The 20,366-nt window shown below is 43.0% G+C and overlaps 1 protein-coding gene across 1 annotated transcript in view; it reads right to left on the bottom strand.

The window, feature by feature from the left end:
- LOC119421946 (serine/threonine-protein kinase SMG1) overlaps window positions 1-20,366 on the bottom strand; it is a 63,020-nt gene that overhangs the window by 18,732 nt on the left and 23,922 nt on the right. The window lies entirely within an intron of this gene.

The following is a 20,366-nucleotide window of genomic DNA, read 5'->3' on the forward strand; positions in this document are numbered from 1 at the left end:
ACTTATAGCAGATCCACTCCTGTGACTACCAGAGCATAGTTATCTCGGACCACGCCCCACTAACTTTGTCCCTGTCTCTTTCTCACTTTTCCCCAAGAACTGGACAGTGGCGTTTTCATTCAACCCTGCTGTCGGATGAAAACTTTATGAAGTTTATTCAGGATGAGATAAGTTTCTTTTTTTTTTACTAATTCTTCACAAGAGACTTCTAGCCTCGTAGTATGGGATACTTTTAAGGCCTACATCAGAGGCCAGATTATTGCCTACTCAGCAAAAATTAAAAAACAGTCTACTTACGAACAGAATAACCTAATGCAACAAATCAAAGAGACTGACGTAAAATATGCACATAATCAGTGTCGGAACTTTTTAAAAAGCGTGTTGAACTTAAAACAAGGCTTGACCTACTAACAACACACTCAGCTGAACGTTTGCTCTTGCATGACAAATCCAAATTCTATGTGCATGGTGACAAACCCGATAAACTATTAGCAACCCTACTTAAGGGCTCTAGGGCAAGGCAAACTATTTCTAAAGTTCGAAAATAAGACGGCAATACAGTCACAGATCATGGAAAAATTTACGATGCATTCAGAGACTTCTACTCGGAGCTCTACAGCTCACAATTACAAACCAATTCTAACATGATTAATGATTTCTTAGCTAAACTTCACATCCCTATAATCTCACCAGTACTCAAAAACAGGTTAGACGAACCCATCTCCCAGACAGGTCTCCCTAGCAATAGCCTCAATGCAGTCTGGCTAATGTCCAGGTCCAGATGGTTCCACCCTTACCAATTGCTGTAAACATGGATCCCTGCCTCAGTCATTTTACGAAGCCTGTATCACACTAGTTGACAAAAAAGGAAAAGATCCAATGGAATGCGCCTCATACAGACCTATTTCTCTCCTGGATACAGATGTCAAAATTTTAGCTAAGATTTTTGCCCGTAGACTCGAAACCGTCCTACCATCAGTTATTTCAAAAGACCAAACAGGTTTCATTAAAGACCGCCATTCATATTTTAATATACGAAGGCTTCTTAACATAGTTTATTCAAGCCCCACAGTCTCAGATGAATGTGTTGTTTCTCTTGATGCTGAAAAGGCCTTTGATCGGGTTGAGTTTGACTATCTTTTTGCAGTTCTTAGTAGTTGGTTTTGGGGGGCAAATTCAATTCATGGATTAAATTATTTTACCATACCATACCATACCACTTTATTTATAGAGCACTTAAAACAGCGACAAGGCCAACCAAAGTGCTGTACAGACAGAACAACAGGTAACACACAAAGCAAAATACAAAATGAGGTAAATCAGAATATAGACATAAAAACGATGCAGATAATGACGACTAACCAGTGTGGAGCATACAGGATCAAAACACAGATCATCTGGTGTTGAAAGCTACTGAATAGTAGTGAGTTTTTAAATGGGACTTGAAAACCGAGAGGGAGGGGGCCTGTCTGACAAGCAGAGGTAACTCGTTCCAGAGTCTTGGTCCTGCTACAGAGAAGGCCCTGTCACCTCTGTGCTTAAGACAAATTCCTGGAACTGTGAGGAGCAACTGGTCCGCTGACCTCAGGGAGCGTGGTGGGACATACGGTTGTAGCAAATCAGAGAGATTGGGGGGGGGGGGGGGGGGACACTGTTCAGTGATTTGTAGACATACATCAGCATTTTGAACTGGATTCGAAAGTGAACCAGTAACCAGTGCAGGGAGGCCAAAACAGGTGTAATGTGCTCTCTTTTGCCTGTACTGGTTAAAAATTGGGCTGCTGCATTCTGGACCAGTTGTAGTCGTGCAATGGAGGTCTGACTGATACCAAACAGGAGCGAATTGCAGTAATAAAGCCTAGATGTAATGAATGCATGTATTACTGTCTCCAGGTTGTTTTTGGACAATATGGGCTTCAGTTTAGACAGCCGCCTCAGTTGGAAGAAACATGATTTAACAATCATGTTTACATGATTGTTAAGTTTCAGGGAAGGGCCCATTATCACTCCCAGATTAGTGACTCTTTGTTTTTCTGACAGGGTTAGAGCGGAGAGGTCGATGCAGTGGTTTGTGATCGTATTGTTAGGAGGGAACAACATGACTTCAGATTTCTTTTCATTGAAACTTAAGAAGTTTAAAGCCATCCAGTCCCTGATGTAAGCCAGGCAGTCGAGCAGCGGTTGAATAGAGCATGCACCATTTTGTCTTAGGGGGAAGTAAATTTGACAGTCAAGGGCATACAAGTGGAAGGGCATGTTGTGTTTCCGGAAAATAGCACCAAGCGGCAGCAAGTATAAAGAGAATAGGAGGGGACCCAGGATGGACCCCTGAGGAACCCCCCATTTAAACTCTGCCTCTGCAGAACTAAAATCCTTGATGGAGACACAAAAGGATCTGTCAGTGAGGTAGGATCTGAACCAATTGAGGGCTGACCCTGTGACGCCCACCCACTGCTCTAAATAGGGCTGAGTACCAAACTGAGGTTCTTTTATGGCACCGACCGAACTGCACCGGTCGGTGTATGTATTGAAACATCACTCTTCTTTCGGTGTCAAGTTTCGGTATTGGCTGTAACGTGTCACGTGGTTTCAGCATGCAGGCTGGTAAAACACCAGACATATGACAAACAGACTACAGCCAGATTACATCCAGAGCTGTATAGAGCTGCCGTACCTAATCTATGTATAATTATGTCTATGGTGCTGGTGACGCCCGACAGACGGGTTCACGTGTGCAGCGTGTGTTGTCGAACAGCTTCGACAACACGCGCTGCAGAAAGTTGCTCCGTGTTTTTCTGCGAGGAGAGAAGAGTTCATTAGCCTCCCCCCTCCTCCTCCTCCTCTCAGCATTAAAGTCAGCCTGTGAGAGTCTGAACGTCCTGATTCATTATCTCCACGATCGGACTCTTCATCAAAGAACTCCGAGGACGGCTCTGAGTTTCAGCTGGTGAGTTACGTTTGTTAGCGTAACTGCAACTTAACACGTACATCGCGGTGAAATAAACTATGATCCATGTAACGCTAACTTTAAGATATTAGTGTGTAAATTTATTTTATCTACGTAGCTAGCTAAACTCAGAAGCTAACTAAAGATTGACAGTAACATAAATCTTAGCTTGTAAAAATGTGCTCAACCATTGGATCAGCTGCTTAAACAGTTCACCTGATGTTCACTGTTTATGTTCATGTTCTCCTCACAGGAGGTTCTGACCCAGATGTGAGGAGGACAAAAGAAAAGTGAGGTGGGGGCCACAGGACAGTCAGACTTTGTTGTTAAAAATTTGCTGCCTTTTTCTACAGTGGAGCTGCATGTTGGAGGTAAATTAAACTTTAAAGGATTTTGTTAACCAGTTAAACCTTTATCCCTCAGCCTAGATAATGTTTTTTGATCAATAATAACACAACCATGTTATTGTTGATGTTTTGTTCTCATGTCATTTAGGGAGATGATCAGAGCCCTAAACCCCAGAGATCCACAGAGAAGATCCAGGCAGAGACACAGAGGTGCAGAAGTCTGCATCATCCATACCTCATTGAATTCAGTGACCTGCTGGTGGAATGTGAGGGACAATATGTCAAACTGACAACCAGGTATCTGTGTGTGCAACAATCATCATCTACAGCCTCAGAGTGAACATGTTCTACTGCTGGAGACACCATCAGCCAGGAACATCTTGTTTGTGTCCACATAAATCAGACATGTTGTTGTTTCTGAAGAAAAACTGTTCAGAGAAAAGGTCCTCAGTGTGTAGCAGTGAACATTAGACACTGACGTGTCACTGGTTTGTAACTGGTCTTTTGACCTGGAAATTATTTGTTTGTTTTCATGTAAGAAAACTGCTTGGAATAGAAAAATACCAAAGTTAAAAAATAAAACTCACAATTTGTACTGTAATGTGTAACGTAATTTTATTCTTCTTAGAATTAATAGTAATTACAAAATTGGTACAGAAAAAAGAACAATCCAGGAACCGACACCGAAGTGAAGGTTCCGACACTGGTACCAATTTTTTTAGAAAGGTACCCAGCCCTACCTAGCAATGAGGATCTCACGGTCGATGGTGTCAAAGGCGGCCGTGAGGTCCAACAGGACAAGCAGCACAGAATCACCAGGATCTGTGGATCTGAAGATGTCAAAGACCTTCAGCAGGGCAGTTTCAGTGCTGTGGAGAGGTTTAAATCCAGATTGGAATAGCTCTAAGATGGTGTGACCTTCCAGGAAGCACTTCAACTGGGACTCGACTATTTTCTCCAGTACTTTAGAAACAAATGGGAGTTTGGAGACAGGCCGGAAGTTGGACACGACTGAGGGGTCACGGTTTGTATTTTTCAGGAGAGGCTGGACAGCAGCATGTTTAAAGGTTTTTGGCGCCACGCCAGTGGATAAACTACTGTTTACTATATCAAGAATGGACAGACCTAGAGTGGGAAAAACCTCCTTTATTAGTCGAGGGGGGACCACAACAAAGGGGGAACCAAAAGGTTTCAAGCTGCTTATGACCTGCTCTAGAGAAGATAGAGTGATGTGTTCAAAATGGTCAAACGGAGATACAGATTGCGGTGGGATGGATGGGTCATGAGTTGAAGGGGAAATGAGAGCCCTGGTGGTCGCAATTTTTTCCAAAAAGAAATGTAAGAAGTTGTCGCACAGCTCAGTTGAGGCTTCCAGAGGTGGAGAACAGAGTTTAGGGTGGAGAAGAGGACACGTGGGTTGTGAGAGTTTGAGGTAATTATATCAGACAAGTATTTGGATTTAGCAGCTTTCACTGTTTTCTGATAACAGCGCCAACTCTCTTTAAGTATTTGAAAAGAGACCTGCAGCCTGTCTTTCCTCCACTTTCGTTGCGCCCTCCTACATTGCTGCCTAACGGCCTTGGTGACGTCACTCAGCCAAGGTTCTGCTCTCAGTTTTGATTTTCTAGTTTTAACAGGAGCGACATGATCCAGAGTCTTTAAGCAGACAGAGTTGAACTGGGATGTCAGCTCCTCAGTGGTGGTGAGAAAAACTGGGGCCTGAATTATCATTTCAGAGTTATAAACATCTGTGAAACGTGCAGCAGTGAAATGGTTAATTGCCCGGGTGCTACGTGCACGAATGCACGACTTAGGAGTTAGATGGGGGAGGGTGAACTCAAACTGGACTGGCATGTGGTCTGAAAAAACATTATCACCAATAACAAGATTATTAACAGTCACATCATGAGTTAAAACAAGGTCCAGTGTATGTCCGCGCTCTTGGGTTGGACCGTTTACATGCTGAGTTAGATGAAATAAGTCCAATACATCTAAAAAGTCCTTAACCAAGGGCTTCTCAGGACAGCACATGTGCAAATTAAAGTCCCCGATAATGAGAACATGCTCATATTTTGGTGTGATTTCAGCTAAGAAGTCAGAAAAATCATTTATGAAGTCCTTGGATCAAGGTGGGCGGTAGACGAGTGCAAATAACGTCGGAGGTGAATGTCCCGAGTTCAAAGACGCTCAGCTCAAAGCTGGCGCGGGAAACTGGGATGGGCAGTTGTTTACAGTCAAAAGTTGGTTTGAATATTGTTAATAATCCACCACCGCGCCGGCCTGATGGCTGCGGTGCGTTAAAATACAAACAGTTCGGTGGCAGTAATTCTGTCAAGAGGTATGCTGATTTTATCATCAGCCATCTGCTACAGTACGTACCAATTTTCAAACCTCAAAACCATTTAAATTACAAAGAGGCACCGGCAGTGCTGTCCTCTTAGCCCCCTGCTTTTTGATCTGGCCATAGAGCCCCTCGCCATTGCAATACGTACCAGTAAGGAGATATCCGGCATCTGGAGAGATGACATGGAAAATAAGGTGTCGCTTTATGCAGACGGCCTTTTACTTTTTATCTCCAAGCCATCAACTTCACTGCCTTTTGCCCTAAATTTGTTTACCCAATTTGGCCAGATCTCCGGGTATAAACTGAACCTTACCAAAAGTGAGCTTTTCCCTTTAAGTAATAAAGTAAATATGTCAGATTTTACCAATCTGCCATTCAGAATTGAAAGACAAAAATTTACATATCTGGGTATCACAGTGACAAAAAAAACAAAAACCTGTTCAAAGAGAATTTGACTTCACTGTTAAACCAAGTGAAAAGATCCCTCACAAAATGGATGCCACCTTCCATGTCCTTGGTAGGACATATCAACTCAATTAAAACGACTACATTATCCAATTTTTTTAATCTTTTTCAGGCACTACCTATTTTTATTTCCAATATATTTTTTAACGAGTTGGATTCAATTTTGTCATCCTACATCTGAAGGGATAAACGTCCAAGACCTAAAGAGGAGGGGGGGTTTGGCCTCCCCAACTTTCGGTTTTGTAATTGGGCTGCCAACTTCAGATGCTTAGTGTTCTGGTATTTTTACCATAGCCTGAGTAACTGCCCTGACTGGGTGACTATGGAATTACACAACAACAATAATATATCTATACCGGCTATGCTTTGTTCTCCACTTTCACTCTCCTCACCCAACTCCATTTTAAATCCTGCAGTGAAACATTCACTAAAAATATGGGGCCAGTTTAGGAAATACTTTAAACTTCAGGATTTTTCTCCTCTAAGCCCCATTGCACTTAACCATATGTTTAAACCATCTGTTCAGGATGGGGTGCTCCTGGGGTGGCACAGGAGCGGTCTTACTCATTTTAAGGACCTTTTCATTGAGAACAAATTGCATCATTTGAACAACTTAGCAATAAGTATGGTCTACCACAATCCCACTTTTTCAGATATTTACAAGCCAGAAATTTTATTCAATCCCATCTTTCAGGCTCAGTTTCTCTACCAGAGCCTACACTGTTGGAAACCATCTTAAAATTGAACCCAACCCGTAAAGGGCTGATTTCAAGGCTTTACAATCTAATGCTGAACATGATGGAGACCTCGTCACCCAACTCAAAACTTTATGGGAGGAGGACTTGGACATGACCATTCCAGATGAGACATGGGCTTCTATGCTTAAACTTGTTAATAAAACATCTCTGTGCGCACGTCATTGTCTTATTCAGTTTAAAGTGGTACATAGAGCCCTCTTCTCCAAAAGCAAACTGTCTCATATCTATTCGGAAATCACCCCATACTGTGACAAATGCAAAATAGCTGAGGCCACACTGGTTCATATGTACTGGTCCTGTCCCAGCCTTGGCCAGTTCTGGACAGATGTTTTTTAACACCCTGTCCAGATTCTTCAGAGTGGCAGTAACACCTAGTCCTCTCCTGGCTCTTTTTGGCATCAGTGATGGAGTTGCCTCTATCAGCCTCCAAAAGGCAGGTGTTGTCTTTTTGTTCCTTGTTAGCGAGGCGTGCAATTCTAATCAGATGGAGGGGTGATGCCCCTCCAACTCATAAACAGTGGTTATATGACCTTATGTCATGCTTGAAACTAGAAAAAATAAGGTGTTCTCTTCAACACTCTACTGGAAAATTTAAATAAATATGGGACCCCTTTCTTGATAAATTCCAAAATATACATTAATATTTCAGGTGAATTCCTTTTTTTATTATTATTAAAATATGTTCTCCTTTTTGTCAGGTTTAAGGATGTAATGTGCAGACATTGGGCAGTGACTTGGATAGGAGTGAATAGGATTATTTTGTAGGGATTATTTAGATGAATTTTTGTTTTTTGTTCAAGTATGTTGTTTAAAGAGAACATAAGTATGACTCCTTTGTACCCACAGATTCCAGTTTGTATGTATAAAGAGAAAAACTTTAATAAAAAAAACAGTGATAAAAAAAAAAACACTGTGCTGGGAGAAACAGATTGAAAGGATGTTGGGGTATGCTTTAAACAGAATCCACCGATCTTCAGTGTCTGTTAGACACTGTTTCCATGCCAATAGGTCACAGCAAACAACTCTCAGGTTTTTGAGCTGTGCTTCCATGAAGTGGTCCAAATCTGAAAAGTTTAGGTTAGCTAATGTAACTGGGGAGGAAGTCACTCACTGTTTAAACAGATATGCTTGGGTGTGGTTGATATGCATAAAAAAAAAATAAAAAAAATAAAACACCTACATGCATTCACTACTAATAAATTGAAAATAGGCAGCTCCACTTATGTACACTAAATGTATCGAAGCTTTGCATGTTCTTATACCTGCATAACTACATACATACCTAAGTAGATACCAACGTACCCATGATACCTGCATATCAACAATACCGTTAGTTACGTAATGTAACCCCAGATTCTATGAGTCTAGGCGTAGCCCATTAAGGCTGTCACTGGCGGGTTTCATCCCGTTGTGTGCAGCGCAGCACTGCAAACTTTAGTCCACGCCCACCTGCTGTGTGGGCCTCACCCGGTCCGTATAAATTACAGTGAGACCGGGTAATCGGCTCACAAAATAGCTTTTTCTTCAGCCATTTAGGAACCAGTGAGGCCCAGAGCTTAAAGGGCTACGCCTATACTTAGAGCTGGACAATAATTCGATATCGATATATCTCGCGATATACTTTTATTCAATAACGATATGAGTTTTAAGCACATTTTCAATATTTCGATAGCATTACAGCGTTTTCTGTTCGGGTTGAAGCGGCAACTTCAGTTTCAACCCGGACAGAAAAAGGTGTGACACAACTACGTAAGTGCGTGGTGACGTAATGTTACGCAGAGCTCAAGTCCAGAAGGCGTTAGTAGTAGCAGGCTAAGCTAGGCTAATCTCCAACGCACGTTAAGTTTTCTCTTCAAAATGAGTTCCATGATCGTCAGAATGTGACTGAACAACTTTCACAAGCGAAGAGAAACAGATGACATCACTGAAAAGAGCGGAAAGACTAATTTGCTGGTTTGGAAGTGGTTCGGTTTTCTAAGATCCGATAAACTGCAGGTTTCAGTCAGTGTGCTTCAAAATGTGACGGAGAGTCGTTCTAACTCGCGGTGGGAACATTAACTTGTTCCACTTGACAGAAGATGATGAGTCACAAGATGAAGCTCAATAAAAGTTTGAGCCAACGTGTCCCTGAAACACCCCCAGTGCTGCATGTTTTGTTTTGTTTGTTTTTATCATTTATTCATTCATTTAAAATAAAAGAAATTCACCAGAAAGAAAAAAATATAACATTGAATGAAAAGTTTGAAGAAAGAAGAAAATAATTCTTATCTGCCCCTAATTTAAAAACTACAAAATAACTAGAAACAAACAACAACCTTGACTTGAACAATCTCCAAACTGAAAACAAAAAAACTTCAGGGATCCTTCACCTGGTACTAAACCTTCCCAACAACTTTAACTTAATCATCTTTTTAAACATGTAAATTGTTTTAGAAATGTTTATGTGATATCAAGACAATTCATAATCCTGTTCCCTGAATTACAACACAGCTCCTTCACACTAGTTCTAAATGGAGGTTTTACAAACATTTACATTCCCTTAAGTTGTATTGACTCTACTTTTTTTATATTTATTTTTTACTAATTTTAATTGATATTTGGGGCTAATATTTTTATGAGCTTTATACAAGACTTGTAAAATACTATATTCAACCAAATCATAACATTTTAATAATTTCAATTGATAAAATAATATTATTGTTGGGTGACCATAGCACTTCATACTAATAATTATTATAGCTCTTTTTTGTAAAAATAAGAATAGGGTTTGTAATTGTTTTACATGCTTTTCCCCAAACTTCATTACAATAGATTAATAATGGAACAATCTTTACATTATACAATATATACAAAGCTTTGTCATTCAAAAACTCTTTTACTTTATACAGTAATGCAATTGTTATTTTTATTTTTAAGTATTTTACATGAGATTTCCACGTCAGCTTCTCATCAATAACGACACCCAAAAAGTTTATTTCATTAACAACGAATTTCAATGCTGTCAATTTTAAAGTTGTTGTTTAAAGTTAAAACTATTAATATTGACAAAGTTGAGAATTTTATGTTTATTTGACAGTGATTTCATTTTTTTGAAGGCTAAATACAAATAAAAGGTGAACATTAATTTATTTGTATAGTTTTGTAGTTTTTCCTGAGGCTTTTATGTTGTTTATATCGATCTCGAATTATATCGTTATCGACCGAAATTAAAAGATATATCGTGATAAAAGTTTTGGCCATATTGTCCAGCCCTACCTATATTCATAGAATCTGGGGTTACAGTACGTAATCAATGTTCTATTTTGTATAGGCTTCGCTCTTTAAGGCTGTTGCTGGTGGGTTAAAGGTGAAGCAGGATGTAGTCTATGACTCACTGGGTCCATTCAGACACAATATGAAGCGCCCGCTTGCATCAAAAAACATTTCATCACTCAGCCTTCTGTGTGCGTAATTACGCGCTGCGTAATTACGCGCACCATGCACAGAAGCATGCTGCGTAATTACGCGTTCCACGCACAGGAGCACCCCGGAGAGAAAAAGTTTTAGACTGGGAAAAATGGGGGAGGCTGAAAGCAGTCCTGCTGCCGATAGTGGGAAAGAACAGAGGTTACAATTGTAACCATGTAACCGTGAGCAGAGAAGATCAACAGCTCTAAAAAATGAACAGATTAATAATAAATGAACTGATTAATAATCAAATGAACTGACTGGTAACAATAGTCATGAACTGATTAGTAACAATAGAAAACAGCAGTCACAAAACTTGTGACTGATAATAAATATCTCACACTGTACTTGCATGCAGTCAGATGTGAGTTTAAATTAAATTCCATGAAAACAGTAAGATTCATTCTGTTAGAACACTAAGAGCAGAATTGGCCATGGAACAGGCCGAAACATCACGCAGATAAAAGCGGATAAATGAACAAGGCGATGTCCAAGCGGCCGCCGTACAAATATCCTGCACTGTCATACCATTATGCAAAGCTGCCAAAGATGCAATTCCTCTGGTGGAATGAGCTCTGAGGTTCTCAGGAGGCTTCAATCGTGATGCCCTGTAAGCTGCAGAAATGGCCTCACACAGCCAGTGTGACAGACGCTGAGTGGATCACGGGCGGCCTGCAGAGACGTCTCTATAATGCACAAACAGACGCCGAGTCTGATGCAGTGTGGCCGTGCGTGTTATGTAAAATGCCAAAGCACGCACATGACAGAGATGAAAAGATGCTTCTTCTTCTGATTTGTGAGGAGAATAAAACACATCCAATGTTATCATTCTCGATTTAAATGAACTTGTGAGGTTTTGGGGCATAAAAGCTGGATTAGGTCTCAGCGCAGCTGAGCTGCCATCAGCCTGAATCCTGAGGCATGATAGGGCAGCAGAGAACGCTGATAAATTGCTCACTTTCTTTGCTGATGTCAAAGCCAACAGCAGAGCTGTTTTAAGTGACAGGAATTTAAGTGAAATGTGATCTAAAGGCTCGAAAGGAGCTTTGATCAGGGCTCGAAGAACCATCGTTAGGTCCCACTGTGGAGCTAGTGGGCATGACACCGGTCTGTGCCTCAGTACACCTTTCAGAAAACAGATTAAAAAATGTTCTGTCACTGAAGCCTTCGTGACAGGACGAAATAGCTGCAGCATACGTTTTAATTGTGCTGAACGCTAGATTTCTGTCCATCAACTGCTGCAGAAAGGACAGCACACCACCTAGTGGACATGAGATGGCCTCTACATCTTTCGCCGTGCACCAACGCTGAAAAGCTGTCCACTTTGATGTGTACAGTGCTGTGGTGGAAGCGGCACGTGAGTCTTGGATTGTGAGCACCACTTCTTGAGAGAGGCCCATCTTCTCTAAGTGGATCCGCTCAGCGGCCAGACCCAAAGGTGCTGGCCTATTTCTGGGTGACTCCTGATCGCTCCTCCCACCTGGAGGAGAGCATCATCGCTCCACGGCAGTTTCCACGGTCGACCCAATAACAGACGTTACAGGTTTGGGAACCACGGGGCACTCACGCGCTCGGTGACTACAAGAAAGGCTGACAGTTCTTCCTCCCGGACTCTGTAAAGAAACCGTGATATTAGATGGACTGGAGGAAACGCGTAAAGGAGCATTTTTGGCCACGGGCTGTGGGCAAAAGCGCCCACTCCTAACGGTGGGTCGTCCCGTGGGCTCAGTGAGAACCATAATTGACACTGGGCGTTCTCCTGTGTGGCAAACAGATCCAATGCTGCTCGGCCAAACTTGCTCCAAATCTGAGAAATCAGCTCGGGATGGAGACTCCAGTCTCCGTGGCGCGGACCGCCCTTGGACATTATGTCCGCGCCTCTGTTCAGGATGCCAGGGATGTACACTGCTCTGATGGAGAGCAGGTTTTTGTGTGCCCAACACAACAGCTGTTTCGCAATGCGTAACAGTTGGGCTGAGCGCACACACCCCTGCCGGTTTATGTAAGCTGCAGTCACTTTGTTATCTGTGTGGATCAGAATATGTTGATTCCGTAACAGGGGAGCAAAATGCGGAGCTGGTCCTTTAGAGCTTCGGCTCTCGTCTGTGATAAACGGGCCCTCATAGTGACTGAGTTTAGCTCCACTCCCAGATAAACTATCATCTGGGCCGGGAGAACCGAACTCTTCTCCCAGTTTATGGCGAAACCCAGGTTTAACAGGTGTGACGTCAGTGCTTTGGTTTGCGCAGCTGCTTCCTGCCTGGATCGGGTTAGCAACAGCAGATCATCCAGATAAAACAGAATTATCATCCCTGCTCTATGTAGCGGCTGCAGAGCCATCTCTACGCATTTTGAAAACGTCCGTGGTGCGAGGGAATAGCTGAATGGGAGCTGTTGAACTGGTACTGGGTCCCTTGGAAGGAGAAATGCAAGAACTTTCTGGGTTTTGGAATGATTGGTATGTGAAAATAGGTGTCTTTTAGATCTATGGAGGTAAACCAGTTGTTCTGTTGAATGTTGTCCAACAGCAGTCTGGTTGTCAGAATGTGGAACTGTCTCTCCATGATCGAATTGTTGAATACGGATAGGTCCAAAATGGGTCTCATCCCTCCGGTCCTCTTCGGAACCAGGAAGTAAAGTGAGTAAAACCCTGTGTTTTCCTCTATGTTGGGAGCCCTGGAAATTACATTTTTTATCAGTAATTCCTGAACTTCTGAGTGGAGAGACGATATATGTTCTGGAGATGACAGAACCGTCTCTATGATCCCTCTGAACGGTGGGGGTTGAGCTGCAAACTGCAGCGTGTAACCTCTGCTGATAAGACGATTCTTCTATCTGTCCAGGGAACACACTCGCTGCCACTCTGCATAACGCTCTGGGAGCGGGCACGCGTTTTTGTGTTGTGACAGGACCTTTACGGACGTTAACCAAGCTAAGGCCTCTACCGTCATCATATGCTCTGGAGATGCTCTCTGAGCGACCCATGGAGAGGCCTCGCCGAAAGGGCTCTGGGAATGCCTCTGTGCTGCGCTCAGGCTGCGGGCTCACATCAACTCTGATGTGAGCCAACGCACACTGAGGAGAGGCATGAGCGCCTTTAGAAATGTGACGTCGTTTGGGTAGAGATTGCAGTTGCCGTGGAGAAACGCGATTGTTCCCGCTGCGGTCAGAAAAATCAGAAAACAACCTGGGCTGAGAGCTAGGTTTTTTTTCTGGGCTCGGTCTGCTGAAAAAAATAATTTCTAGCTGCTGTGTCAAGCGAGTATTTTTGTGGTTTCTCGAGCTGCGGTGACTTTTAAAAACCTGTTTTGAGGTTACCGGCTCGATTTGTGTGGAGGATGTGTGAAGAGAAGCCGCTGTGAGATCATTCGATCTGACAGTCAGGCTGGAATCAGACACTTTATTCTCTGAATGATGTTTTCATTTTATTTTAAAACTCATGTCATCATTATACACACACACATCCACCGCAAGTAGTCATTTCTTGTTTCTTTTCCCCCGTGAGCCCTGCAACTTGTTGTTCCAGGGCGACGCCTGTTGGCAGTCTCTGGGGAAACACTGAGCCGCTGGTTGCCGCAATGAGTAGAACTGTTCTCTGGCGGGAGGGACCGGCTGTGGAGCGGGGCGGGAGGATGCTGCTGTAGTGGTGGAACGTCTCTGCTGCTCCCTCTGGCCATGACAATCTCTCCAGCGGGCGGGGGGCGGGAGGAGGGGTGCGGCTTCATCAGGTGGCGCACAGTCTCCGACACCTCCTCCGACTTCTTCAACTTTTCAAGCATGGCCTTGAAATTGGCCCCGAGCAGCACTTCCGTCTTGATGGGGCCCTCCAGCAGGTCTTTCTGCAGTTTCTCTGGCAAGGAGGGGGAGTGTCGGAGCCTGGTGGACCTCTGGATCATTGTCATCCTGGCGGCGATGCAAGAAAGGCAGACATCAGAGGAGGCGCACAGGTTGAGGATGACGTCAAACGCTTTGCAGAGCGAGCTCCTCATCTCCTCAGGCAGGTCTATGTCCTCCAGCCTTTTGGAGATGCTGTAGGCCAGCAGGGCGACATTGTTGTTCACTGCGGCCACCTGGAAAGCATACTGGTGGGCTCGATTGGAGAGCAATGTCACCGTCTGGTCGTGTCTCCCTGGAGGGAAAGGACGCTGGTCCAACCTGGACACTTTGCTCCGAGTGCTTCCGCCAGGCTTGGCTCCAGAGGGGGTACCTAGGGAAAATTCCGCTCAGTAAACCCCTCCACTCTGGTGATGGGAGCGATGGTGGAGACGGATGCCTTCAGCCTACCAGGTCTGGCTGCAGCCTGGTTCCAGTAGAACATCACTGCTGAGAAACTAGGCCAAATGGGGTCAGGACGGCGAGCCGGGGTGGAACCAAACCTTCCCTCCAGATCATCCGATCTGGGCGGGGAGAAGAGAGGGACGGACAGTCCCTTCGTGTCAGCCGCCTCCTGGATTATGTCGGGCGGCTCCGAGAGGAGGGCACCGATGGCTGGGGGCAGTGTGTTCGCCGATGTAGAAAGGCCCGGGGGGAGTGAGCATCCGCTCGGCCCCCCCGTTCTAACACTAGGCTCTCCAGGAGGGAAAGAGCAGCGGTGCTGCTGCTGACGTCGCCTTTTTTGGAGGAATCATCCAATTTGCTCCGTGACTTGGAGTCAAAAAAGGCAATGGCGTCGTCCAGCGAACAGTCCCCCGTCACGGAGAGGCACTCCTCGATGTTAGCCTTGAACAAGGCTGTTCGCCTCTGCCTCTCATTAGGAGGGAGGAGGTCACAGAGACGGCAGGAGGCGAGGTCGGCGTGGTGGGGACCCAGGCATCCTTCACAGATGTCGTGCCGGTCGAAGCTCAGCATGTAGCCAGTCTTGCAGGACGGGCACAGGTGGATGGTGCTGGTGCTGGACATTGTGTTCTTGTAAAAAACAGTGCTGGTTGCTTGCTGAAGAAAAATGGGAGCTGATTACTCGGTCTCACCGTAATTTATACTGACCAGGTGAGGCCCACACAGCAGGTGGGCGTGGACTAAAGTTTTCAGTGTTGCGCTGCGCGCGACGGGATGAAACCCACCAGCGACAGCCTTAAAGGGTGAAGCCTATACAAAATAAAACTGCATATTCACATACATTCCTAAGTAGATACTAGTGGTGCACCAATTAATCGCCTCGATTTCCTTCATTTCTGGAAATCAGAAATCAGCCGATACTTGCATGAGAAAACGATTTTACTGATTCTTTTTTTTGATTTAACAAAAATTTTCTGAAATTAATTTATATTTCAGAGCACTACCTCATGGCAAGTTAAAAAAAAAGGTTGTATTGTTTCTAGGATATTGTTCAAGGGTATGTTTTTCGACAAAATAATACAGGAAAATGGAAGGTGCATTGTATGGGCAGTATGGTGGCACAACTGGTAGAGCTGCTTCCTTTCAGCGAGCAGGTCCCTGGTTCAAATCCCGGTCCAGGGGCTTTTCTGGGTGGAGTTTGCATGTTCTCCCCGTGCATCTGTGGGTTTTCTCCAGGTACTCCGGTTTTCTCCCACAGACCAAAAACATGCATGTTAGACTGATTGGTAACTCTAAATTGTTCGTAGGTGTGAGTGAGAGACTGAATGGTTGTTTGTCTCGTTTGTCTCTATGGGTCCCTGTGATGGACTTGCGACCTGTCCAGGGTGTACCCCGCCCCTCGCACAGAGATTGCCGGACATGGGCACCGGCGACCCCCATGACCCAAAATGGAAGAAGCGGGTAAAAGATAATGGATGGATGGATGGTGCATTGTGACCTTATAACACCTGACAGTGTCGCTTATAGGAACTTCAGTTCCGTGGCGCATAATCTCTCGTTAATAAAATTTAATGAGTGAAAAAATAACCGAAACAGTACGCAGGTGGACCGAACCGAACATGCCGTACCGAAAGTTCAATACAAACACATGTACCATTATACCACTAATATCATGATATCATTTATTTTCCAGGGCAAGTAATTTTTACCGGTATTATCATGAACGATATGATATGGCCCAGCCATAATTACCGCCAACAGCTGGTAAGGCGTGTGATGACAATTTTTTTCAACTCTGAACCCCGCCCACTAGACCCGTTACACTGGAGCATAATGGAAAACCAGCTGTACTGTACTGGCACTAACTGAAAAGAGACATTAGACTGGTTCATTTGAAAAACCTGGACTGATGTTGTTTCCTGTTAAAGGTATGGATTTTCAGATAATTCTGAACTGAGCACCACAGAGAGGTGGTTGCTATGTTTATAAACAAATAGGTAATGTGTCATTTCTTCTATTATTTATTTGGTCTTAACCTTTTTATATTTGTTTCATTTATCTTCTCCTGTTTGTCTTTCATTAGTTTAAGTGCTGGGGTAGGAGGTATTTGTTCATTGTGATATTAGTTCAACATAAGACGTTGAAAATGAACTAGAAATATAAATAAATGATTTTGTAAGTTTATGATTTAACAATTATGAGAGTTCAAAGACTTTCAGCTATATTAAGACATAAAAACAAATATGCCAGAGTGAACTGATTCAACTTGTTTAACGTTGAAGATGAGTAGCTCGACTAATCAAGCATGTTATGTTTAATATTACAAATAAGGTGACCAGATTTCTGAAGTGAAATCTGGGGACATTTTCAGTTCGGAGACAAAAAAGAATGAAATTTTATCAAGATGAAATTAAAATGGGGACAGTTACAGTTTCATTTATTTTTTTCATATTTATTCATGTTTAAACAATAAAAATCTAATATCACGGCAGGAATGTGTCTCTCCACACGGTTAACATTTCCTAAGAATAATAAAATGAATAAAGTAATAGTAGTAGTAATAGAGTACTAAAACTGGGGGGTGGTCAAGGGTATATACTAGTAAGTGAGCGTGCATACCTTGTGAGTGAATGAGAACATGTATGTACTTACATAGATGTGTATAAGTACACAGTGTATGGTTACGTAGCTGAAGTGTATTTATATTGTGTGTATGTGTGAGGTGAGTGAAGGTCATGTAGTCCAATGACATGAGCTCATCTCTGGTTCTGTGAAGTCTCCTCTGTCTGAAGAGATGGTGACCATGGAGGTCTGGAATAGAAGAGCAGAAAAGGTTACGCACCAAACTGAAAGAGCACAGATAATAGTAAAGAGAAACATTTTAAACATAAGAAATAAAACACAATTTAGTAATATTATTAAATACCTATTATTTTATTTTTATTTGTTCTTCCACTTATTTCATTGTCACTCAAAAAACTGCGTCTTCACACTGCTGCAGTTAGAGAAGTACATGAACCTGACGCCCAGCTCAGAGGAAGAACTTCTGTCCTCTCAGCTCGAACCAGCCGAAACATCTCACCAGTACACAGACACTCTGCAGTGCACACTGCACACTACATCACTCAATACGTTACCAGTAAAACCACTTCATCAGTTTATCTCTTGAACTTTAATTGTAAATATTTGACATCATAAACATGTGACACATAAACTTGAACATTAACTGAAGAGCAACAACCTGAAGAGCCGACCAGGACGTAGAACTGAAAACTGCTGGTAATTTATCAGTAAAATGACACATCTCTTATTTGAAAGAGCATCTTGTCATTCAGCCTCGTCTTTCTTCTTTCCTTTCCTCCATTTTCTTTGCAACACTCATCTGCTCTTTTCCTTCTCTTTGCTTTATTCTTCTTTCTATCAGTCTTTCTATTTAGGCCCGAGCAGCAAAGCGCTGCTAAGGCCTATTGTAATCGCTCTGTTCATAAGCGAGCTGCAATTTTTTACGCCAAACGAATTAGCATTTTGGGGGCATTAACATATCCTAAAAGTCACCAAATTTGGCAGACTCATCAGGACTGGGGAAAAATTACGTATTTTAAGGGCGTGGCAAAAATCGCAACAGAAACGGATCAAGAGCGCCACCTAGAAATTTTCAAAATACCCTCCTCATTAACCTTAGTTTGTCGTAGAAACATGAAATTTGGTATGCTTGTCCAATTCCCCAAGATGCACAGAAAACCCTCTGGCACCAATGTTGTACGATAAACAGGAAGGCGGACATTAAAACGGAGTATAAAGTTTTACGTTGAACGATCCCTATCTGACTCCTGTTACCTGATCAGCATGATAGTGTGTACAGTGACCCAAGATATGTTCGTGTAACTTGCTTTCCAACACTGACAGTTTTGGGTGAAGCATGTGGGTGGCGCGGCGTGGCGAAGTAAGACGTAACGCCGCCACCATACGTTTGGCTCTAAATTCCACAGTTTTGAACCGAGGTGCACCAAAACCAGTATGATCCATCATTATCCACCCCTTGAACAGGAAGCCATGATAAGTGGCCAATAGCCTCCACAGCGCCTCCTAGAATATTTTAAAACCTGAGCCCCAAGCCATTTTTGGACCAATAATTATGAAACTCTGGGAACCTCTGCATCTTCTTAGGAACTATGAAAAAGTCCCTTGGAGCCCTGGTCCAAACTCAACAGGAAGTCGGCCATTTTGGGTCAAAGCGTCATTTTTGGGTGTTTCTACTTGCGAATTTTAACTAACTCCTCCTAGGAATTTTGAAGGATTGCCTTCAAACTTGATTGATTTGCCCTTAAGACATTGGACAGTAAAAGTTATCTAAAGCTTGCGTTTTCATCTATGTTAAAGGGGCGTGGCCAGGACTCAAACTTTCGCTTCACGCCATAATTTCCAAACACTTTATAACTTTCACAATGAAAGACCGAAATGCACGAAACTTGGCATGACTCATCCCTGTTGGATGCCCGACGTTCCACAGTGGTCATATTTTGACGTCATCAAAGCCCCACCCCCTCGGAACAGGAAGTCTCTTTTTTAACTTGGAATGCTCCCTCTTTGGCACCATTGACCTAATCAGGAAGATCCTGTGTTAGAAGACAGATAATATGGTCTGACTTGATTTAAAACGCAAACCATTTCTGCTGAAGGATGTGGGCGTGGCGGCTTGGCGAATTAAGAAGTGATGCTGTTACAATACGTTTGGCTCTAAATTGCACAGATTTCAGCCGAGGTGCACCAAAATCACTATGATCAATCATTATCAGCCACTTGAACAGGTATCCATGATAAGTGGGCAATAGCTTCCAAAACGCCACCTACATTATTCCTATAGTTATATCTCAGTGATACAACATCCAATCTGCACCAGATTTATTGTGCGTCATCAGTGATCACTTGTACACACATTGGTATTGTTGATTCATGACATCACTTAAGTCCCACCTACTCAGAGAAAAAACGTTTGATTATTGGATGACACTTCCAGCTTCGCACTGTGTAAGATATTACACTGAAACTTTGTTCACTAACTGTTGATTACCACACATGACATGTTGAAAAGCATAAAGGAAGTGCTTGTCAAACATTAGCAACAAAACAGGAAGTCACCATAACTCCTGTCTGGAAGGTCAGATTTCACCTATACTTGTAAGACCTGCAGCTGGGCAAGTAACGACATGGGCAGAAGGCGATGTCGAAGACTCGGGAAATGCGCTCCATGGTGAACACGTGCGGGATTGACACGTGAACGTTCGCGATGGCGACTGGGTGGACTAGCTGAAGCTCCTGCGGTCGTCGTAAGGCCAGAGCGGCGCTTTGCTGCGAGGGCGTCCAATGCTGCTTGCAGCTTTAATTTCCTCTGCTCTCATTCACTCTTTTCTCTATCAGTCTTTGTATTTTTCTTCTCTCTCTTTAACTCTTCTTTCTATTAGTCTATTTCCCTCCTCTCTCTTCTATAAGTATTCCACTACTCTAAAACAGAGACATAATATAATCACAACACTTTCCAAAAACAGTAGAACATATGACATACTGAAAATTCACTATTTAACAAAGAAAACAAGATTTTTGTTTCAGATACCCTTTAGAAGTTGATAAGTTTTAGATGAAAAACTGGGATTATCCTAGTATAATCACAATAATAAATATTAACATTACTTTTAATTATTTAGAGCTCATCATAGCACAGAAACAGCACTAGTGAAAGTTACTAATGATGTTCTCATGGCCTCTGACAATGGACAGGTGTCTAC

The sequence above is a fragment of the Nematolebias whitei genome, chromosome 15, assembly GCF_014905685.2.
Source record: "Nematolebias whitei isolate Nwh7 chromosome 15, NemWhi1, whole genome shotgun sequence".
Taxonomy (NCBI): Eukaryota; Metazoa; Chordata; class Actinopteri; order Cyprinodontiformes; family Rivulidae; genus Nematolebias; species Nematolebias whitei.